The sequence below is a fragment of the Eptatretus burgeri genome, chromosome 8, assembly GCF_056783735.1.
Source record: "Eptatretus burgeri isolate ZD-2024b chromosome 8, Ebu_testis_v1, whole genome shotgun sequence".
NCBI classification, from domain to species: domain Eukaryota; kingdom Metazoa; phylum Chordata; class Myxini; order Myxiniformes; family Myxinidae; genus Eptatretus; species Eptatretus burgeri.
This window is the reverse complement of record NC_140968.1, coordinates 17,019,607-17,045,383: the sequence shown is the minus strand read 5'-3', so window position 1 is coordinate 17,045,383 and position 25,777 is coordinate 17,019,607. Positions and strand designations below refer to the sequence as shown.

Genomic DNA, 25,777 nt, shown 5'->3' with positions numbered 1-25,777 from the left:
AAAAATGTCACGAAAGATATTTTAACTTTGCCATGATGGGGTATTTTGTGGAAATCGGTGACAATTTTGTTTAATTTAATCCATTTTTCATTCAGGCTGAAACACAATAAAATGTGAAAGAGTCAAGGGGTGTGAATACTTTCTGAAGGCACTGGATGTTTGCGAGCTGTTTTTGCTCATTCACCTTTTGATTGATGTCATCACTTCTTCTGTATAAGATTGATGTCCATACGCATCTTTTTACGACATGGCAATGCCAAGTGAACGACGTGGTGAGGTGAAGTGAATGACAAAGTGTTACGTTAGCGGTTCAGTCCCATGCGATATCCCGTGCCACATGCAGTGTAAATTCACGGGCAAGAAATAATAAAAGTGTGTGTGCGTCGTTTGTTGCTATCTCCATTTGCAGATTTTCGGAGGTGGAACGGAATCCTCCCAGGACTCAAAGTATCTATCTCAGCTTCAGTTAAGGATCATGGTTCATGGACCAAGCTGTTGAATTGTACATGTGTGTGTGCGTGCGTGTGCATTTGCATGCACTCTCAGTCACTTGCGCTACCCACTGTTTGTGCATGCACTGTCACTCTGCTAAATATAAGAAACTAGAACGACAATCTTCGACGTCACGACCTCACCAGATATGCCTCCACCCACATTATTACGATCATTCCACATACTTGTGCCAAGTTTGATTTAAATACTTGAACCCAGATTTAAAATATTAAATAATTCTGGCTGCCAGATCATGTGTCCAATGAGGTTGAAATTGAAAATATATATTCCACATGTCTACAAGATCATAACGGACATTTTGCATCGATTGATGAAGCGGTTCAAGAGAAAGATATTTGAAGAATTTCGTTCAAACCAATATGGGTGCCAGACCATGTGACCAATTAAATATTTGTGAACACCCTGGTAACCCCAAGGCTTGGGGAACATGTGAGTGAAGTTTCCCCTTGATCTGTCAAGCAGTTCTGGAGAAGAAGATTTTAAAATGTTTATTCTTTAAAAAAATTAGAGCTGCCAAAACATGTGACCAATGACATCATAGGTGGAGAGCTTTTTGTTCCTCATGGATAGGTGATCATACCTGTAAAGTTTCACCTCAATCTGTTTAACTGTTTCGGAGAAGAAGATTTTTGAAGGTTTTAGGTTAAAAACAACATGGCTGCCAACCAAGTGACCAATGATGTCATAGTTACCAAAAAAACATTCCACGCGAGTCCCCACATTTATGGTGAAAATTTCGTGAAGTGACTATGGTGAAAAAAAACAAAGAAAAAAACATGCCGCCCTGCGTCGATACAACCCCGCTTCGATCGGACACCTGACCCACGACGTCCTCTTTATCAAATCAAATTCAGAACGGGTGGCCAATAACGTCTTTGGAGTTTGGCATTGATTGGATAAGGTTTTTGTCCAACATAGCTGAGAGATCATAGTTATCAAACTTTATTCAACATGACGAGTTGATCATTTTTGTGCAGTTTCACTTCGATCTTGAAAGCGGTTCTAGAGAAAAAAATTTTTCCTTTAATAAAACAAAAAAACAACAATATGGCTGTCTAACCACACGACCGATGACGTCGTAAAAAATTTTCTGTTGACAAATCCATCCATAAATGAACCACAAATTTTCATACTGATCGAAAACAGCATTCTACGTGTCGAATTTTGACCGGGATACCATTTCACTGAAGACCTCAGAGTCAAATCACTCTTATTCCCCATGCAGAGTTGATTGGTTCCAAATTTCAATTTTTTTCATGTGCGGTTCAGTTGAAACAGAGGTTCAAAGTTTTTTCCGTTTTTTCAAAATGGCTGCCACCCGACATCACCGATGACGTCATAATTGTGATTAAAACATTTTGCAGAGTAGTCGCATCTATGGTGAAAATTGTGTTAATTGGATAAGCAGTTGCAGAGAAAAGAGAAAATTCGCATGGAGGTATGGACGGACGGACAGACAACCTGAAAACATAATGCCACCAGTAACTTCATCACCAAAGGCATACAAATACATTCTATTCTCCTTTGTAAGAACTGGTCGATGGAGCAAAGTGCGTGCCCTGTGGTGTTGTCATCGCCTCGATGTCATCTGGTGTTACTTTATTATCTTTTTCCCAAATGAGATCGCATCGTTTCCCATTTTTGTTTGATCTGCTTTAATTTGGGATGTTATTCCATTTCATTACGACCTTGGAGCGATATTATCTTCAACATGAAAGCGAATGAGACGTTTGTTTGTTTGCGACGCCACTCCTCTGATCTCCCAAGGTGAATCGTAACAAACATTTATATGATCATTAACCTTTTTTCTTTTAAACCACGATACATGTTACTAGAGGTTTTAAACAGGAATTTTCTCACAATTCATAACCTGGAAACACGCAAGCCATCACCCGTCACGGGGAAGGGGTGGGAGAAGGCAGGGGTGGGGAAGGGAGGAGGGAGGAGAAGGGGAAGGTGTGGGATGAGTGAGAGGATGGAAGGGTGGGGTCGGAGTCCGGAGGGAGGGGGCAGGGAGGAGGGACCGATGTTGCCTGGCAAAGCCGGGAAACCTTGTTCTTAACCCCCTCCTCTTGCCCTTCATTGCCCCACTCTCTCCCGACTCTCCCTGTCCCACTCCTGACTGAAAATGGTGTGCAGATGAGGTTGATAAGAAGATTGATATAAAGCAGGTTGAAGTGGGCTGGGTATTTGGTTGGGATGGAGAAAAAGAGAATTGCAACGATAGTGGATAGGTTGAAGGAGCAAAGAGGGAGGAAAAGAGGTTGATCGTGGTTGAGGGGAAGATTGTGTGAGGAGGGATATCAATAATGTGAGGATGGTTGGTGAGTGGAGAGTGGGCTGAGGACAGGAAGAAGTGGAGTATCATGGTCAAGGCAGGGGATAAGCTTGGAACCATTTGACCTCAACTCTGATAAACTGAAGAGAAGGAAAACTTTCCTTTTTGTAAATAAACTCCTTGATTGGCTTTTCATTGTATTTCCCCCTTTTCCTGCCCCAGTTGCCCCTTGTACTCCAGTAAATCCCTCGAGTTCCCTTCCCCCATATTACCTGCTGTAAATAAATTGCATTGTTCACATTTTCATTTCAATCTGCCCGTCGATCCTTTCCCTTTGTTGATCCAGAAATGTCCGCAAATCGATCAGGGGGAACTCTGGGTCACGTGGTTAAATTGTTGGTGTTCGGGGTCCATGAGTGACCTGGTCTTATTCGTTTCGGCATTTTCTCTCAGAGTTCTCGATTTCCGGAATGATTTCCCTGTGGAGTCCAATTGACCTGAGATGGAATGTCCGTGGAAGGTTAACAAGGAATGTTACGTTTTAGACCCACACGATGTTTATGAGTTTTTGGATTATGAATCAGGTTTTTCATCTCCATTCGGGTTCTGAATGTTAAATATCCCACGGAACAGGTAAAGTAGGTAATCGTACCTCGTCCCCTTGTTACACCTCCTCATGTAGATACTAAATTGGATTTACAAGTTAATTATAAAAGGTTTCCGGTAGTTTTGTAGTTAAAATGAAGAATGAGGTTTAATCCTCGTTGTAGGAAGTTTAGTGACGATGTGATATAAAACAATGTGGTGAATAAAACAAAACGAGTTAAAATCACCTCATGAAATCAACAATCAAACACCTCAACAAACATTCAATAAAAACTCCATTAACTTTCCTTCATTTCCGTCATCAAGGAACAGAAAATTATTTTATATTTAAATTAACGGTTCACGGATCTTTCTCAGTGTTAAATAAGAATTCCGAAAATACCTCTTCGATCAGTTCCTCCCCGACCACGTGGATCTGAGTTCGAGTTCCGGTTCAAGGTTCACAGGAAGATCAACCCGGAAGTTATTCATCATTCTTTCATTCTTTCATTTTCTCTCCTTCTCGTAATTATTTTTATTTTCCTTGTAATTACTGATCTCCACCATCGAAGTTTACAGCTCATTGATGAATTGGTATCATCTGAACTGATCAGTCATTTTACCCTCCACTTGATATTCATGGTGCACGAGTGATCCCTCCTTGTAAATACTTTCATTCAGTTTCTGTTCAATCATCGACTGACACGAAGGTTCGAGGTTCACAAAATCCCTTTCACGTCCATCAAGTTGGTATCCTTTACCCGATTTAAATTTGTGTATTTTTCCTGTGTTTTTTTATTTTTTTACTTTTCCTATTTTTTTACCTTCCGGGTTAGGGGTGATTACCGGACGTGACGTCATCTGCACCACTGAACTGAAAATAAATAGAATGTTCATAACCCGTAAAAAGTGAAGCCGCCGTGAGATCGAGATCACGTGACCTGCGCCATGTTGGTCAGCTCGACTTGGCTGATCCACGTCACGGATCTCACTTGTTTTGAACACGTCCCAGAGAGAAAAAAATTAAACGAATGTTAAAACGTCATTTTTTTGCGCAATAAACGGCTCCAAATGGTTACTGGAGGTGTTGTAATAATAATCAATAATAGACCTTTTCGATTGTCTTTATTCTCACAAAACTCATCCGCATATCTACAACAGAAATATACATCGGGTAAAAATAACAAAATACAACGAGAGGGGGAGCACTCGGTGGAATGCAAAACCTCCGCCACCAATACTGCTGGGTCACTTAAGTGAACCTGATATCCTATTTATTGTAGGTCAAAACGGATCAGACTCTACTGAACCACGATTGAATAAACTAAACTAGATCGAAGCGCATGTAGAAATGGCAAAAAAATAAAATCGAAATTTTTTTCAAAAAGTTGCAAAATTTGTTTTTTTCTCTAACAAATCTTTTTTGGGAGGGGGGGTTGGAAATCACTTAAAACATGTAAAAATGCAAAAAAAAAAAAAAAAATTCAAATATTTTTCAAATAAAATCGAAATTTTTTTGAAAAAAAAATTTTTTTTTGGACCAAGTCCAAAATCTAATGGCATGATCCTTGGAACAAACCTAATCCCCCCACCAAGTTTCGTCGAAATCCGTCCAGGAGTTTTTCCGTAATACTGTTCACAAACAAACAGACAGGGGTGAAAACAGTAACCTACGTCCATCTTCGATGGCGGAGGTTAATAACTAGTTTACAGGTAAATACCACATACACATCACATAATAACAAAGTTAAAGTCCATACTCTAATACCAATTACATTCCTCAGAGAATGAGGTCAATGGCTCATTCATATATTAAAGAATATTGTGTAATAGGCAAAGCCGAGAAGCGAACGTAGAATTCTTCTCACATTCGCTTCTTAAATATATCAAATTAAACATTCTTTTTGTTATGAAAAAATAAATATTACCTCAACATTACCTTCACAACAACAACTACACCGCCTGGAACAGGATCTCATCTGCAAAAATGAATATTACCTCAACATTACCTTCACAACAACTACACCGCCTAGAACAGGATCTCATCTAAAAAAATAAATATTACCTCAACATTACCTTCACAACAACAACTACACCGCCAAGAACAGGATCTCATCTGAAAAAAAAATTTCCTCAACATTACCTTCACAATGACAACTACACCGCCTAGAACAGGATCTCATTTGCAAAAATAAATATTACCTCAACATTACGTTCACAACAACAACTACACCGCCGAGAACAGGATCTCATCTGAAAAAAAATTTTCCTCAACATTACCTTCACAATGACAACTACACCGCCTAGAACAGGATCTCATCTGCAAAAATAAATATTACCTCAACATTACCTTCACAACAACAACTACACCGCCTAGAACAGGATCTCATCTGAAAAAATAAATATTACCTCAACATTATCTTCACAACAACTACACCACCGAGAACAGGATCTCATTTGCAAAAATAAATATTACCTCAACATTACCTTCACAACAACAACAACACCGCCTAGAACAGGATCTCATCTGAAAAAAAAATTTCCTCAAAATTACCTTCACACCAACAACTACACCGCCGAGAACAGGATCTCATCTCAACAAATTAATACTAGAAGTGAACGTAGAATTCTTACATTCGCTTCTGACTACCTACAACTTGTTCACAACTGTATACGCAATTTCCAGTAACTTCGGCCTGGAATCGGAATCAGTGATCAAATAATGTAAATCACGATTAAGAAATATTTTTTGATGATGCGGGAGATATCTTTTTTAAAATCAGTGGAGGAAATATACACCATGTCTGATATTATTTGGGTCTTTCATGTCTCCGACGATGCCTTTATCTCCCGGCATGCATCATTCCCCATGACAAAAACCGGAAACAAAAAAAAAAACCCAAAACAAAACAAAAACGGAAGCAAAAGGGTCATAGGCAACGACACGGATTCACAATTGCCAGGGTATTGTGTTGTTTTTGTTGTTTCCTATTCTCTCATGTGCACACGTTAAGTAATAATCACAAGATAGAAATAAAACCCAATCGTGTTTATACACCGCACTACACAGAGTTTAAAAACAACTGGAAGCAAAAGGTCATAACAAACGACACGGATTCCAAATAGCCAGGGGTATTGTGTTGTTGTTTCCTATTCTCTCACGTGCATGCGTTAAGTATGAAGTTCACTGCGTTTGCTATAACATTCCTATATTGTTACAGCATGACTTTCCACGGAGTATGTGGTATACATATCAAGAGCAGCCATTGACCTTCATATCCAGTGCTGCCACATCCACCCAATCACCGTTGCCACTAATTACAGTTCGGCCCTTCATTATCACAACATTCACCCCCATCCGAGATATCTATCTCTATAAATCTAGTCTAATAGGAGGACGAATGGTGCGACCGGATCTTCTCGGCACCGGAGGGTTATCCCCAGCATCTGATTGCTGTGGAGTTGCAGGAACCATCTCAGGAACGAGGTCATCCCCCTCTGAGTAGGGTGCGTCTTGGGGACTACCCTGGGGAATGACATTTTCTTCAGAAGCCTGAGGTAGAATTTGGGGTTCATTCTTGGACGGGGTTCCAATTGGGGATAAGTGTCAAACAGAGACCGTAGTTTCCCAGCCATCTGGGTATCGAATATGGGCAGAGTGGGGTCCTGCTCGGAGGAGGTCGACTTCATCCACAAGTGAATCAGTTTTATTCGTGCGTACGTGACGCTTCAGCAGGACTGGCCCAGGATTCCATCGCCAAGTCGGCACCGAGGCTCCCGAGGAAGAATGACCAGAATAGTTCAGAAGTCTTTCATGAGGTGTAGCATTGGTTGCTGTGGACAACAGTGAACGAATTGAGTGGAGAGCATCAGGCAGAACAGTTTGCCAGCATTTGATGGGTAGATTACATGATTTTAGAGCAGTTGTGATTACCTTCCAAATGGTGCCATTGAACCTCTCAACTTGGCCATTACCTTAAGGATTATAGCAAGTAGTTCTGCTACCGGCGATCCTTCGAGTGGCAAGGAAGTCTTGCAATTCCTTGCTCATGAAGAAGGGTCACCGGTCCGAATGAATGTAAGCCGGCATTCCGAAAATAGCGAACAGCTGACAGAGGCACTTAAAAACCGTGGAAGTCGTCATGTTAGCACAAGGAAATACAAAAGGAAACCGTGAATATTCGTCCACAATGTTAAGAAAATAATGATTCTCACCTGTAATCGGAAGAGGCCCCTTGAAATCTAGAGTGAGACGCTCAAATGGCTGAGTCGATTTGATAAGTCGAGTCTTACCTGGTTGGTCAAACTTGGGCTTGCATTCTGCGAATATTCTACAAGATCCAACAACCTGCCGGACATCCTCTACAGAGTATGGCATATTCTTAGATTTCACCAAATGGTAGAAGCGGGTAACCTCTGGGTGGCACAAGGCTTCGTGGAGGTTAGACATTGAATATCGATCGTGGCATGCCATCCGACAATAAGACCTGGAGAATGTCTCAGAGGGAATGTTTTCTCGACCAGGCCAATACACAATGTCAAAATCATAGCAGGATAATTCCATACCATCCTCCAACGCATGAACTTATCATTCTTTATCTTATTTTTATGCTGCTTATCATATATATATATATATATATATATATATATATATATATATATATATATATATATATATATATATATATATATATATATATATTGTTACGGATTCCGCGCCCGCCGGCGTGCTGACGGCCACGTAACTCGAATCGCGGCACGTCGCCCACCGGACGGACAATCCAGTCGTGACCCTCTCGGACTAACGCCGGGAACCAGTCACGGGTGGACCTTTCGGTCTCACCGCGATCGAGCCAATCAGCCCCCGCGTGGGATAGGGTTGCTCGCCAAATTCGACCTACCTAAGTACCCACGCGGAGGGTAGACCGGGCGATCGCACCTCGCCGCAGGTCGACTTCGGACACGGGCCACTAAAGCGACCCATTCCGTACTATCAGAATAACCGAGCGGTGTTATCGTCGACCTCGACGGTTCGATTAATTATCGGGCGTATTCAGCCCACTACCAACCCTTTACGTGAAGCAAGATGAGGATTCAATGGGAGAAATGACGAAGCGAAGCGGGAAACAGTTCAACACAAAGCACATTTATTCGCGGCACACGGGAAGCACACATATTCAATTCCACCAAAAGCACACAGAAAAGAAAAACACAATTCAATTTACACAAAAAGCAAATGTAAAAGCGAGGACACAATGCAGAGCTAATACCGACTACCGAGCACACGGCAACACTTATACAATTCTACTTCACAGACGGCGCCGAAAACGCATACCCAAAACCAAGGAAAAGAATACCCTCAAGGATGAGGCGGGCCTGAGGCCGAGACCGGGTCGGCCTACCCGTCTGGTGATGAGACGCGGAGCGGCGATGGTGCCTCAACTCCGCGGGCCTCGCGGGCAGTGTCTGGTAGGGGGTGGGAAAGGGGCCCCCTTGGTCGCACTATCTCAGCGCGGGGGGAAACAGGAGGGGGTTGCTGATGCTCGGGGTATAGAGGATTTTTATTGTCCCGCGACGAGCGTCTCCACCTCGGCCAGGTCGCGCTGTCGGCCTCCCTGGGGTGCAGCTCCCTGCACGACGCGAGCACCCCTCGTCTGCCCTCGCCGCCTCTCCACAGCTCCGTCCCCTCCGCTCCGACTCCAACGCACACGACGACCAGCTCCTTCTTGCCAACTCCACCGCCCGCGAAGTCTTAACTCTCTGTTCTCGACTCTCCTACTCTCCGGACTGACGAACACGGTTGCTTTTTATCAGCCCCGTAGCTTCGCCCTCTCATCTTTGACCCCCTCCCTTCGACCTTTCACCTCGCTCCCCATTGGCCCGAGAAAAAGTGGGCGTGAATGCTTTTTGATCCATAAATTTGCATATATCGATCGCCCTCCAACGCCCTGGAGGCGGGGCCAATTCGCCCCTCGCTCACCGATTGGACGGCAAAAAGTGGGCGTGTGTCGTTTTTGATCCGTTTTTGAAGCACAAAATCCGTGATTTTGTACACGCTGTTCGGCGCGCGCCCTGCACGAGTCCAACACCGGTACCCACAGGCGGCGCAAGAACGGGGGCGATGCGACGGTTGCGAGGTGTGACGTGAAGGTCGTGGCGGTTGTGGTGAAGCGGTGGTTGGTGGTGGTAATCATGGCGGTTGGTCCAAAATAAAGATAGCAAAAGAAAAACGGCTATCCTGAAGAGTCGCAGCACGCATAAATGACATGTATTCCCACTAGACAACGGGTTTGGGCCTAACTACACATGTACTTACCGAGATACCTCACCTAAGGGACCTGAATGGTGGTTTGCGAATTTGGTAACCACAACAATATATATATATATATATATATATATATATATATATATATATATATGTATATATGTATATATATATATATATGATGTATGTATATATGTATATATGTATATATATATATGTATATATATATATATATATATATATATATATATATATATATATATATATGTATATATGTATATATATATATATATATATATATATATATATATATATATGTATATATATATATATATATATATATATATATATATATATATATATATATATATATATATATATATATATATATATATATATATATATATATATATATATATATATATATATATATATATATATATATATATATATATATATATATATATATATATATATATATATATATATATATATATATATATATATATATATATATATATATAACTCACTAAACGTTGATCTGTCTTTATAGTAAAATGTCTGCCCGTCAAATACTGTCTCCAGTGGCGAACTGTTTCAATAATAGCCTGGGCCTCCTTCTCAATAGAAGTATGATGACATTTGGGTCCCTGAAGGGTTCGGGAAAATAAGGCTACCGGACGTCCTGCATGGGTGAGGACTGCAGAAATTGCCACATTCAAAGCATCCGTCTCAACTTTTAAGGGTACGGATTCGTCAATCGCCCTCACCACTGAACTTTCAATGTCTTGCTTAAGTAGATGGAAAGCCACTTCTGCTTCCCTTGTCATGGGAAATGTAGTATCGGCACACAGTGGGCAGACCTTGCTTGAGTAGTCATATATCCACTGTGAATAATAGGCAAAGAAGCCAAGGATGCGTCGGAGTGATTTCATGTCCCGAGGCACAGGCAAGTCCTGCAAGGGTCGGAGTCGTTCAGGATCCGGGCGCATTTCCCCTCCTTGCACCACATAACCGAGAATACTTAGCCTGTTAGTTGAAAAGATGCACTTTTCTTCATTGTAAGTTATATTCTTTGTCTTAGCAGCCTCAAGAAATTTCGTGAGATTAGCATCATGCTCTTTCTGAGTCATGCCGCAAATATTAATGTTGTCTAAGTAAGCATATGTACCAACCAGTTCTTCTTCTTGGATGAAAGAATGAATCCACGATACGTTGGAAGCAAGCCACTCTGTTGGTGATGCCAAAGGGAACCCAAGCAAACTGATGAAGGCGTCCTCAGGCCTCAAACACGGTGTACGGCTTATCTTCATTTCTGATGGGGATTTGATGATACGCACTACGGAGGTCAATTGTACTAAAAACATGGTATTGAGCAATCTTAACAGTGTCATCTATACGAGGCAGAGGATAACCATCAAGAAGTGTAAATTTGTTAATAGTTTCTGAATAGTCCATGGCTAAGCATTTCTTGTGAGTTTCGTTCTTAACGCCAACAACCTGTGCATGCCAAGAGGAGTTTCTGGGCTCTATAATACCTTCCTTCAACTCCTCTTCTTCTTCTTTCGGCTGCTCCCGTTCGGGGTCGCCACAGCGGATCATCCGTATGATCCGCATAGTGATTTGGCACATGTTTTACGCCGGATGCCCTTCCTGACGCAACCCTGGTCGCCTCTTACGACACAGGGATATGGTACACCTATTTTAACCGGGGTATACACCGGCCCAGTATACTGGTACTCATTTTGCCGACCTCGGAAGGATGACAGGCTGAGTCAACCCCCTGGTGTATTAATTCAGTGGCTCAATGGGGCTTGAACTCAGGACCTCTTGGATCCCAAGCCACTGCCCTAACCACTGCGCCAACACCAGGATAATACCTTCCTTCAACATCCTCTGAATTTCCTTTTCAATGAATTTATGATCATCGGGAGAGTGCCGGCGTGATCTAGCAGCAACAGGATAACAATCACCTGTCAAGTTGGAAAACAGTTCTGGGGGGTCAACACACAGTGTACTGAGTCCACAGATAACAAGAGGAGGAAAACTACCTCCATATGTCAGTGTAACACGATCATGCAGTCCCTGAAAATCCTGACCCAAAACTATATCTGAACAGAGTTGAGGGAGTATGGACAGACGTACATCTTGGTAGCACCGACCGTTTACTTTGATATTGACCCGACAGAATCCTGATGTTTGAGCGGTTAAGGAAGTGGATGCCATGGAAACATTGCCTCGGGTGTGATGTACACTTAAGGAATGGCACTTAACGAGGTCGGGATGGGTAAAGCTTTCTTAACTGCCACTATCAATAATGCCATCCAATTCCACTCCATTGAACGTGACCCTCGCAACCGCCTTTGATAACACCCCTGGGGCAGCGGCAGAAGACACAGCCGCTAGCATTTCCTGATCATAGGAAGTTGCACAAGCACCAGTAGCTGCTGATGAAGTACGACGGCACACCTTAGCAAAATGACCCTTTTTCTGGCACTTATGACACACAGCCTCTCGTGCCGGACATTTTACACGTAGGTGTTTTAAAAAACCACAAAAGAAACATTTAACACCAGTAGCATCCATTACAGGTGTGAGTTCCACTTCACCGGTATTCTGATTGGTTGAGGTCGCACTCAATGAAGGGGAGGGTTGAATAACACAATAAGATTCTGAATGTCTTTGGCCTGAATCTGGAGATCTCACCTGATCAAACATCGTTGCGAAATCTAGTCTTATTCTCTAATAAACGTTGTCTGATCAATGGTGACTGCAGGCCGCTAATGAAGGCATCCCTGACGAATTGTTCACAATGTTGAGTTGCTGTTACAGCCCTAAAGTTACACTCTTTACTTAACGTTTTCAGTGTCAGAAGATATTCATCTAAGGACTCTACGATCTGCTGGCGGCGAGTTGCAAGACGATGGTGTGCAAACAATTCATTAGTGGGCTTTACATACTGTGACTGAAAAGTACGGATAGCCTCATCATAAATGGTACTCTGATATAGTTTCGTATAGTCTTGGTGAGACAAAATTTGAAAGCAGTCTTAGCTTATCCAGATTATCCTGTGGTCGAGCTCCCAGGAAGTTTTCGAATGTCTTTAACCAGTATTTCCAGTCTTGTGCCGCCGTGGGTGAACTGGGATCCGAATACAGCTTCTCTGGTCTCAGCAAACGCTCCATTCCAGTGTAGACCGAGGCGCTCTTCTGGTCCAATCCAACTGGGTGAGTTTTGTGAGAATAAATTATTGTTGAAATAATAATCAACAATAGACCTTTTCGATTGGCTTTATTCTCACAAAACTGATACACATATCTACAACAAAAATATACATAGGGTAAGAATAACAAAATACAACAACCAGTATACATAATACTGAAGGGAAATACCACATACACATCACATAATAAAAAAGTTAAACTCCATACCCGAATACCAATTACATTCCTCAGAGTACATTATTCCTAATATAGTGTATAACATACCAATATTGTTACAGCATGACTTTCCACGGAGGATGTGGTATACATGTCAACACCAGCCATTGAGCTTCATATACCGTGCTGCCACATCCGCCCAATCACCGTTGCCACGAATTACAGTACAGCCCTTCATTATCACAACAATGAGTGATGCGGATTAGTAGGGTGAATATACTGGTTCTGGCTCACTTTTCCCCATGTAAATGAATGGGGGATTTTCAGCGATTCATATTTTTTTTCCTAGCAAATAAACCCCCTTTTTATCCCAAGGTATATTTATTTGTCTCCCCTTTTAACCTGGGGACACTTTTTTTTTCAAATAACCCATGCAATAAGATAAAGATTTGTTCAAGTAGTAAAGTGGTAATGTGATTTGTTAAAGGTGATTCTAAAGAAATATCTGAAACGTCTAAGCCTCGGACACTCTTTATCAAATAACCGATGCATATTGTTTAGCTCACTCATTGAACCTATAAAGATTTGTTCATTCTCAAATTCCTTCAATAGTTTAATTTTCTTTGCACAATAATCCCCATCTAAAATATTTAAAAACAAAACATTTGAATCTTTATATTTTTTAAGATACCCCTTTTGTGCCATTACGAAATGATAAACTTCTCTTAATGCTCTTGTTTGACCACCTCCTGAGCCACAGGTTATTTTTGTTAAGCCCCGCCCACTTTTCATAAGCCCCACCCACTTTCAAATGGAATTTTTTAAAGTCCCACCCACTTTTCATGAGGTATTCAATAAGCCACGCCCACTTCCCTCTAAGCCCCGCCCACTTTCTGCAGATTTTTTATATGCCCCGCCCACTTTTCTTTAAGCCCCGCCCACTTTTGTTAAACCCCGCCCACTTTTCATGAGATTTTTTTATGAGCCACGCCCACTTTTCCTAAGCCCCGCCTACTTTTGCTAAGCCCCACCTACTCTTACATCATTTCCAGTTCATCTCTGACTCACAAAGAAATCACAAGAAAATTCCAGCATGTTATGGTTTTGAAAAATTGCCCAAAGAAGGCCTGCGTGGGTTTGCCCAGGGAATTTCCAAAGGAAACCACACCCACCAGTCTTTCCATATAAAAGCCTCAAGCCCAGGCTCCATTTTAAACATTTTTTTTTGCTGGCCATGGTGTGCTGTGTGCTTGCCTGGAACTAAACCTTCAAGTTGATGAACTGGATTCAAACCTCTTATCTGTTGAGGTAAGATTTTTATTTTCCTATTTTCAAACTTTAATTGAAGCATACTCATTTAATAATTAAATCACTTGATTAATACATTATTATTTTCTCTCACAGGAAATTGTATCTGAAATACGAAATGAAAATACTGCTTTTGCTACAACTTGGGGCGAAATTGTTGGCTTGGTTGAAGACCTTATGAGCGACCAAGACCCACAGAACGAGCAAGACCTTGAGTGGGATGACTTTGGGGTTCCTTGGAACTCTCCGACTTGTATGGAACTAAACCTTCAACTTGATGAACTGGATTCAAACCTCTTATCTGTTGAGGTAAGATTTTTATTTCCCTATTTTTAGTTCCTTTTAAACACCGACTCGTTTAATAATTAAATAACTTAATTAATACATTATTATTTTCTCTCACAGGAAATTGTATCTGAAATACGAAATGAAAATACTGCTTTTGCTACAACTTGGGGCGAAATTGTTGGCTTGGTTGAAGACCTTATGAGCGACCAAGACCCACAGAACGAGTTCGTCCTTGATGATCCAACCAAAGAGTTATACCTTGGAGACCAGCAAAGTCCTGAAAAAGAGTTTTGCAACAATAGTACTCATTGTGAGTTATCAAGACAATACCCCCTGAACAAGTTATAGCTTGATGAGCCAGAATACAAGTTTTACCTTGGAGACTCACAATTTTCAGACATTTTGAAAAATGGAGTTTTCCTTGATGATCCACAGTTATACTATGTGAGATCTATCACCGAAACCCATAAAAATTGGAAAAATGGAGATTTCCTTGATGATCCACAGTTATACTATGTGAGATCTATCACCGAAACCCATCAAAATTGGAAAAATGGAGATTTCCTTGATGACCCACAGTTATACTATGTGAGATCTATCACTGAAACCCATCAAAATTGGAAAAAAAGGAGATTTCCTTGATGATCCACAGTTATACGATGTGAGATCTATCACTGAAACCCATCAAAATTGGAAAAATGGAGATTTCCTTGATGATCCACAGTTATACTATGTGAGATCTATCACTGAAACCCACTATATTTCTGGAAATTGTGATTCTATCTTGGAGTCTTGGATAGATGGTTATATTTTTGGAGACTTGAAATGTGGGTTCTGGCTTGATAACTCACAATGTGATACATATCTTGGAAACTCAACAGGAATGTGGTTATACCTTGGAGACTTGGAAAGTTGGGTTTATTTTGGAGACTTGAAATGCTACCACTCTTTGGGATCTAAACCTATCAAGAAAGTTCTTACTCCCTCTTTCTACGTCATCAAACCTGAAAGCCTTAAAAGACAGAATTGGAAGAAGAGAAAAAAACATAAAAAATATACATTGTTCGTTCTGGGAAGAAAGTGCAGGCTTACTCCCCCTTTCTAAGTCATCAAACCTGAAAGCCTTAAAAGACAGAATTGCAAGAAGAGAAAAAACAAAACGTAAAAAAAATATATATAGGTGGAAATCTCATTTTGAAAAAGACATTGTGTTGGGCGAGGATTGAGTTGGGGTTGAGATTTTGAATGTGAGGGTTGGGGTTGAGATTTTGAATGTGAGGGTTGGGATACACACACACACACACACACACACACACACACACACACACACACACACACACACACACACACACACACACACACACACACAACAAACAAAGTTAAGCCTTGACTATTCAGTTGAGGATTCTGTGTTTGGGGTTCACAGATCGAAGAACGTCCACCCCTTGACAGACATTATATACTGTTATACACCTCGGACTTGGCCCTCGAGTGTCCACAATGGTGTATAGTAGGAGAGAGTGAAGCGCCAACCAATTGCTCCCATTGCACACACAAACACGAACAAACAAAAGTTAAGCCTCAACTATTCAGTTGAGGATTCTGTGTTTGGGGTTCACAGATCTAAGAACGTCCCCCTTGACACACATTATATACTGTTATACACCTCGGACTTGGCCCTCGAGTGTCCACAACGGTGTATAGTAGAAGGGAGTGAAGGGACAACCCATTGCTCCCATGGGTATTATCTGCTTAGTTTTGTCTTTTGTAATTCCTGTGAATAAAATGAACCTAAAATCTCTTCCCCTTCCAAATCATATATCTTATAAGTCCAAGGAACCGTATCTATTACATCAACAATTTTGAAAAGTTCGTTCGTCCATCGTTTAGTATAACCCTTTTCAAAATGAGATTTCCACCTATATATTCTTACGATATCACCAACTTTGAACGTAGGTTTTCTGATATTAATCTCTTTTCATATTTGAATTTTGTAAATGTTTCTGATGGTTTCATATTTGTTGACGTGTGAATCGTGTCATTATACTTATCCACAATATCCTGAATAAAAGATGACCATTGTTGTGAACCGAGTTGTGTGAATTTTTTATATAGTCTCTCTTTTAAGGTACGATTAAAACGTTCAACAACAACTGCCTTCCCTTCATTAAAGGTACTGTATAATGTAATACTGTTATTTTTTAGAAAATTCATAAATGTCTTGTTATAAAACTCTCTACCCTCATCAGTCCACAATTTTTTAGGTTTTCTCTTACTTTTATTAAATATCTGTTGAAAGGCGAACATAAGAGTATTTCCTGTTTTGTTTTTTAAAGGGACAACCCATGCGTATCTACTCCTCAAATCAACAACGGTTAAAGCATACTTGTACCCCTTATCATTATTGAGTTCAATCAAATCAGCGGACCAGATATAATCAACTTCCTTGGAATAAACTTTCCTTCTACGAAACTTTGTGAATATTGGTTCATGTAATTCATCAGCGAATTGCTCTTCAGTCTTAATGACATCGTAAGAGCCCATAAGTTGTTTGAATTTCCAAGTCCAAGTTTCAATTTAGCACTGATCATCTTCTTCACAATGAAACGATCAACTTTTTCTCTCAAGGTTGGATTTTGTATCAGAGACAAATTATACAACATTTCTCTATTGGCTTCATGCTTTTCTTCCAAAGTTGTGGTATTCCCATAATCAATATTGTGTCTCATGCACACTTCATCAACTCTATTGATGGGTTCACTCCATGATTTAGGATTGTCTGCCTCATCTAATCTTTTGTCCAAGTTTGTGCCTGGACCACAGAAAGAATACCCTGGTAGATGTAATTCCCCTGGTATTCCAGGAGTTGTAAATTTACTTCCTGATAAAAACTTTTGTATATCCCCTCCTAGTTTGTTTGGAGATAAATTGATTTTTTTTTGAACCACACACCGAACATATACCTTTTTGTATAACCCTGTTGTTTTTACTTTTAATATATGAAATATTTTTAGTATTAGTTTTCTTTTTACATTTGAGACAATAACTCATTTATTTATGAGAAAAATTCCTGCAGAGTGCAAAAACCTTTTTAGTTTCCAACATGCACATTTGAATCTTAATTTTTAAAACATAAAGAATCCTTAGAAATGCCTTCACTCTCTCCTCCATTTATTTAAGAAAAAAAATGAAAAACTTGAATTAAAATGAATATCTTGTCGATGTCAATAGTCTTGTCGAAAGTATTGCAAATAGACATGTCAATTCTTTGTTTTCCTCCTCGGTGGGTTGAGTTATTTTCTGTAATACCACCAATCTTTTTTTAATCTCACTGGTTTCCATATTTTGATATTTATTTTGTCTCGCTCTTTCTTCCCTCTCCTTCTCTCTCTCTCCTCCCTCTCCTTCTCTCTCTTCTCCCTCTTCTCCTTCTCTCTCTTCTCCTTTTCCTCCTCTTCCCTCTCTTCTTCAACTCCTTCCTCATCCCTTATTATCCTTGAATCGCTTACACCCCATAGAATATCATACATATATTCATCAGGATTTCTTGTTATTCCTGTATCCAAAATAATTTTTTTTACAACAGGAAACCAATAAAATTTATTTTGAATTTCTAAAAGAGCCTTACCTTTTCTTAACTTTATAATTTTTTCATTATTTAACATTCTAATTAAATCTAAAGTTGTCGGTTTATCAACATCAGCATAATGCCAATCTTTTATTGAAAATACCTCATTCTTATGTTGTAGATAATATTTATTAAAATACCGAATACCCTTTTCATGAAGGTATGCTTGGACACAGAAATGATAATTTTCTTGAAGCCTTCTTGCTGTCATTTATGCATTAGAAATATATGTTGGAATAATTTTATGGCACGAAACAACTCCCCATCTTCCCACAGTTAAATCATTTTGTATTTCCTTACTTATTATATATAATGCTGTTTTTTCTGTTTTCATGATATAAACATGGGCAAAACCATTATTATATTTACCCTTATTAAATTCCTTTATTTGTTGTTTACTAACCGTGGCCCCACAAAACTCATTCTCGATACCAAGTGGATAACATTCTTCCTTACGAGACTGATTTAATTGTTCCAGGTCTTCGAGGTTAATTTTAAATGACCAATTATACCCTAAATCATTAATATCATACCCCCATTGTTCTATTCTCATACAAACGATACGTCCTTCTTTATAAAATTTAATATGAACTGTGAATTCTGTATGACCTGGAGATAATATCAACACTTCTGTATCTTTGGAATTCACGGCCGTTTTATTGAAGGATATATATTGTGATAAATTGCTTAATCTCACCAAGTCATTCGCGTCAGTCGGGCTTGGATAATTTTTTAATTTATAAGCATTTTTCATGTTAATATTTTTGGTTATATTATATTTATGTCGTTGAGCCTGTGCCTTTGTGTAATAATTTGATAAATCAATATCCAGTTCTTGGGATACACCAAAGATAGAACCATCTTTACCAACATAAGTCATTTATATTAGATTAAAAATAATATAAAATTTTTTATCTTTGTTGAGTTGAAATAACACATATAGACATAATTGACCACAACACTTGGAATTTAATTCTTGGACTTGAAATGTTTGATAACACCATTCTGTAAGAATTTTATGACTTCAACAGGTGGTGGAAGACCAAAACGATCAAAATAATATTTGACTTGACTATTAAAAATACAAACCCAATGAGAACCGTTCCCATTATTATCTTCTAAGTTCATAATAATATTCTTTGTATATTTCGGCACATTTGTAAATTCATCTCTCATACAAATAACCACATTATGAATTTTTAATTTCTTACAATATTTGACAAGTTGTAAATTTGATGTTGTATTCTTTCCAAATTCTTTAAACCACTCATCAATGCTCATTTATTTATTAGAAAGATATAATCCATTACCTCTTTTCGTTAATTTTACACTTGCTTGTGCTATAGAAGAAAGCATATCTCCAACTAACAATCTCGCTTTATCAGGCAGACCTTCAAGTTTTTCAGCAAAATCTAGAATTACACCACTTCCACTAATTTGTTTCTCCAACTCTTTGTTATGTCTTTCCAATTCTTTTTGAGCCTGGAGTTGAGCCTTCCTTTCGTTGGCAGTTTTCACCGCTGTTGAAATACCACCCGTCAATGCTCCAACTGCACTTAAACCAGCAAATAAAGGAATTAAAAATGGGAGAAATCCTCCATTCATCTCTCTTATTGAATATTTTTTCAACATTGGTTTTGTCATTTTAATTTTAAGTGAGCCAGTGTCATTCAAGATTTTAACCTGTTCTCTTGTGAGCAAAACATAAATTCTTACTGCTCCTTTTCTCTGAATTGTATTAACGTTAATCGTACAAGGCTTTTGATTTTGAACACAAGATGATAGTTTATGAAGATTGATTTGATTAACATATACCCCAGTTGGTACTTTGCCACTCATTTATTTAACAAAAAATTATGTGAGACTAATCATCACACCATTATATGTATTAATTTGCAATTCTGTTTCTTCCAAAAGCAAACAATATGTATCAACTTCTTCACTCTCTCCTCTTTCAATGTATAGGGAAGTATACACTCGATTAGACTTTATAGTTTCCTTTTGAGCGCTCAGGTCAAACGCATAGATTGTATACAAACTTTTAAATGCTGTCATATCCAAAATAGGTTCTTTATTTCCATTACTTTCACACACCTTTTGGTAAGACTTGTATGCTTCAGCAAAATCATTTTTTTCCCAATTAATTTCCAATCTATCTCGTGGATAAAATGTTCCATCTAGAGAAACGCTAAGTTGTTTCACCCTAGCATTATCACTCAATGCATTATTCTTATCAGTCGCAGTATCACCATCTGGCTTTTTAAAAATGATCCACAGATATCGTGGCTTTCCTTCCAGAACACCCAAATTCCATGTGTAAGTAGTTTGGTTGAGTTTAACGTGTTGACATCTTCTTTTGAGGTATGATACACTGAGTGGTTTCTTTGAGTTAAGTCTTCTATTCAACATCTCTTCTGTTTTAAGATTAGGAGTATATTCACTGATATACCAACTCATTTCCTCAATTACAAATTTATTCTGATCACCAAAAGCATTACCAACACCAAAAAGCAATCTATTTTCATTATCATTCCTTTGTAGTTGAAATCTAATTTTAAGACCATACAGAACTTTATCATGATCACAAAATCCAAATATTCCTTAAAGAGGAACTGCCACAGTAAAAGTATTAACTGCTTTTGTATCATCATTATACGCTCCTTTCCTTTGAGTATATCCAGGGTCTGTGTTTGTTCCCGTTGACATATCAGGAATAAAACCTTTGACAGACCCCTTTCCCATTCTATCACTGAATGTATAGAGTGTAAATTTACAAGTGTAGCGTTTGTGTTATTCCCAGCCTTAGTGAATTTAAATTTACACAACAAGAAACTTTCGGATAGATTCAAATAGGTTTGTAGATTATTTATTTCAAAACTTTTTGTACCATTCGTATTCCAATCTGTTCCAGTTATTGCATTTACCTTGAAGTAATATTCTTTTTTAGTGGAGTTTGAGATAATAATAGTATCATCCAAATCATAGATACTATCAATTGCTTCCATACTTGTATTTATTTTGGAAAAAAGATGTTAAAACTTTTGAAACCCTGACTCAAGTATTTGAATTATTTTCTGTCGTTCTTGGGGGGACAACTGAGTTTTGCCTTTCTTAATTTCTTTTATTGCTTGTAATTTATGAGATTCCTTCTGGGCATCTTTTATGCTCTTTACAGCACCTGCTGCATTTCCCACAGCAGAAGCAGTTGAACCAATTAGATCTTTATGTTTAAGAATAGTTGAACCAATACCCATCAGAGTATCAATTATCCCATCTCCTCTAAATTGATGTCCAACACCCCTTTGTCTCTTAGGTTTATAGTATCCTCTACCAAGATACATACCTTCACCCTTGTAGTATGGGGAAAGGAACATCCCATCCCCTGTAATTATTTTATATTTTCCCAACTCGTGTTTCCTCACAATAACCATCGTATTTATTTATTGGAAAACTTCACGTAGGTGAATTCTGATGGATATAACTTCTCCATTCAAAGAAATCATACGATTATCTTGGTCGGTTATCCTAAAATTTACTCTGTGTATGGTTTTTCCTGACACAGGGAGATAAACCAAATTTTTGGGTTCCATATTGAATTTATAACCAATTGGAGTTCAGTCTGCGCTGAATGAAAATATTGTATTTGTTTTTTTTCCATCATTATAAGCACCATCAATCAAATCACAGTGAATTAACACCGAATTTATTCCTGAGGATATTTGAATGACATTATCACTGTAAAACGTCCCATTAGTTTCAATCTTTTTTGAGGAGAAACCCAATAACTCTCTAAATGAATTATCAATTGTGAAATCAACCTTGTAGTTATTTTGAACTTTAATCGTTGATTTTGAAGAATGTTTTTGAATGTCTATAACAATATTTTTTGGTTCATCACCCTGTTCTTTCATAAGACGAGCAATTTCGGAAGATATTTGAGACATCTCATATGCTCCGGGTGAGACTGTTATCGTTTTGTATCCACTTCCGGGATTATAACTAAACTTGTCATTTTTATCAGTTATATGAAATAATGTATTATAAGTTTCCATGGACAATAAAGATGCCTCATATTCTTTTGTTGGGTCAAGTTGTAGTGGGTATGGGAATGAAGATGTGTGGTCGCTTGTTGTGAAATTAAAACTCAGGATTGTGCTTCTCATCTTATTTAATATGAGATAAAATATCTTTATATTGAGGTTTATTCAATATTTTCATGTTCATCAACTGGTCTAAAATGGCTGATGCTTCATTAAAACAATTGTTATTTCCAGCCTTCTTACTACCTAACAACAATAACAGTCTATTAACTAATTGTGATGGGTCATTTGGAAGAAAACTAATACCTGAACCAAGGATACTTAAAGCCTGAATAATGTGTTTCTCCTTCTCATTTTTCCTACTTTTACTAAAAATACGAACCCTATAATTTAGAGTGTTCTGCAGATCAATATATACTCTATCATCATAATTTTTCATATCCAATGGTTTATCAATATACTTTGATTCATCCCTCACAGTTGAACCTTGTCTTCCATCTTTTGTGAGAAGAAACATTAATCTCGGAGTTAGTTTAACAGGGGGTTGAGCAGAACCCAAGAACCTTAATTCATCATTAAATATCAATACCTTTTCTTGAACAAGATGAAATATTGCTGGTTGTTCTGTTGTAATGAGTCCTGCTTTGGTTTTTGAATCCGCTGAATATTCATTGTTTTGAAGAGCATTCACAATATAATCAGGGGGTCGATTAATCTCTTCCAGTTGTTGAAATAAACCTTCATCATCATATACCTTTAATTCTCCTAAATGCTCTAATTCTTCCTCCGTCATTTGATCAAAATCTTTTAACATTTGAAGTTTTTTAGGAGTATATTCTACTGTGGGAACTGTGGAAACATCTTTCATTTTTTCTTGGGAAGTTTTTAAAAGTGGTTTAAAAAATTTCTCTTGTTTTCTTTCAAATGCTTCTTCGCCCGTTAGTTTCTGTCTGCGTTTCTTCTTTATGTCTTCCTGTTGTTTTACAACTTTTGAAACCAACTCTTGATGTCCCTTAAATCTTCTTGCTCTTTCTTTTGCATCCATTTATTTATTGTAAAATATCATTTTATGAATTGTAAAGATCAACAGGGAAATTTTCCTTTTCTTCATCATTCAAGTAGATGTGTTCAAATAAATCCTTTTATTCAAATATATCATCAAATTCTTTATTAACATTAATGCGAGTTGTAATTTCTTCTTCACCAATACTTGCATCTCTGCTTTTCATACGTTTGCATTGAGTTTCTTCATCAACATCAAAACCGAATGATAAAATCTTCACTCCGCTCAGATGTTTAATAATTTGTCTCGTTCCTTCTGGATTAGTTTCTAATATCCCAAGACCACCAGATTTTAGTTTCCTTAACTCACTCTTACAATGTGAATATTTTGTTGTACCAAGAGAAACCTCCTCAAATATTTGACCTTCATTCCTCAATCGCATATGTTCCTCCACTGAAATATAGTGATAATCTTCACCTTTTACTTCTCCAGGTCTTATTGCTCTAGTTGTTGTTGATACAATGCGTATCACGGGGTGTTTTTTAAGTAAATTTACAATATTCTCATTTGTACTACACAAGAACCTTGATTTATGAAAGTTTTTTCCAGAAGCAGATTTACCCACAAGATTTACAATAATAGTTGTCATTTATATATGTAATTGTTTATAAAACAAAAAATATATCCCTTAATATCTCATCTTGTTTCACAACAATATATTTATATTTTTCAGTCGTGTGCTTCATGTAATCCTCAAATTTCTTTTTACTACATAATGTTGAACAATTATCTCTACAAAAATTATTGATATCTATTGAATTTAACTTGAATAAAATAAAAGTATTAGCATTGTTTCTGATGGAACGACGAGGAAGTTGAAAGTACGATTGACTAAGATAAATACAATTACAAGAAGAATGTCTCCCTCTTGTGTAGTAGCTGTCCATTACCGTTTGGTTTCTCTCATTAACACAATCATCAAAGATAACGAGGTTCTTTTTTGATTTATCCAAATCTTGGGGAGACGGTATATCATCCGTATTATCACTAAGAATACAAGTTATCGGATTTGATTTCTTTTTACATCTCTGTGTATCACAAAATAGTTGTATTATCTTCAATGTTGTTGTCATTTTGTTTGTTTTGAAGTTCAAATAAACCGATTACATCTTCTTTTTGAAGACCAGCATTAAAACCTTGTGAGAGTAGTTGATACTCTGGTTGAAAACTCGACTTTGTGAAAATTATTAAATTATCATAATCTAAAAAGTTGGGAGTGAGGAGCATCCTTAAAAGTAAGCAGGTTTTTCCACATCCACTTGAACCAACTATGAGACATCTTAATGAATTTGGGAGATTTTTATGGTTGTTAAATTTTATCTTATTTTCCCAAATGGGTAAAAATCATTCATTTATATGTTTGGAAAACAGGTTATTTAATTTATTATTGCCTTTTTTAGAAACTCTATATTTTATCCTAAGTTCAGGTTTAATTTCAAGATAATCCATTATTTTATTTATACAATATCTTGTGTTGATATTTCCCTGAAAATCACATCCATGAATAATATATAACAACAATCCTTTGAACATTTCTCTAATACGTTCAGTTTCTTCCCTTGTAAGGAAAGGTGTGTTATCACCCTCATACTTTACATTCATTTCTCTAATCAATCTTGTAAAGGAATTCATTTTTGGTGGAAATCTAAAAGAATTATTTTCCTTTTTATATTTTTTATTATCATTAATGAGAAGATAATCACAGAATATACATTGTTTTTCGGCTTTTGACTCTGTGTTTAATCCCCATCTTTCACACGCAGGACAATTCTCAAATTTGTCATATGGAGAATCAGGAAAGTCTAGCATATTTATAAAGTAAAACTTTACTTAAACTGAAATTCATCTATACTTTCAGTTGTATATTGACTCGTATTTAATAATATTACCATCGATATCGATATACTTTTTTTCATTACCAGCTTCAACGACAACATTTTTTATATGAAAGGTAATTTTAAAATGATCGTTAACTAGTATTGAACGAAATGTCATTTCACCTGATATATTAACATCCTTTATTTCATCAGGATTTACATCTTTAGGGTTGTTGAAAAAAATACAAATTTCTCCTTGCATATTTCAGATGGTCTTATCTTTTCTTTCTAAAGCTTCATTCATCAGGTTTTTGTTTTTTGATACTTTTTCTTGTTTCATTGCTTTTTCTAGTTTTGAATATATTACCAGAAGGAGAGGAGAAACTTTTGTAAGAGATACTTTAATTGATGTTCTACCAGGTATACTAAAAGCCCTCTGAAGGAAATTTACACTCTGAAAAAATTTCCACTGAAGGAAATTGAAGAACTCATATTATTTACCATAATTGTTTTTATCCAATAGTTGTTATATTTATCTTTGTTCAATTTTACATCTTTAACATATTTCTCAGTATCTTTAACAAATGAAGAGATTGATTGAAACTTGTCTTT

The 25,777-nt window shown here is 37.7% G+C and overlaps 1 protein-coding gene and 1 long non-coding RNA gene across 2 annotated transcripts in view; one reads left to right on the top strand and one right to left on the bottom strand.

Moving 5' to 3' along the window:
- The window catches only part of LOC147021207 (uncharacterized), a 45,573-nt gene extending 41,669 nt beyond the window's left edge, over window positions 1–3,904 (bottom strand). The window contains 1 exon segment of the mRNA XM_085893636.1: window positions 3,780–3,904. The gene's annotated coding sequence lies outside the window, so the exon portion shown is untranslated.
- LOC147021206 (uncharacterized) overlaps window positions 1–25,777 on the top strand; it is a 777,227-nt gene that overhangs the window by 718,991 nt on the left and 32,459 nt on the right. The gene's annotated exons all lie outside the window — the stretch shown is intronic.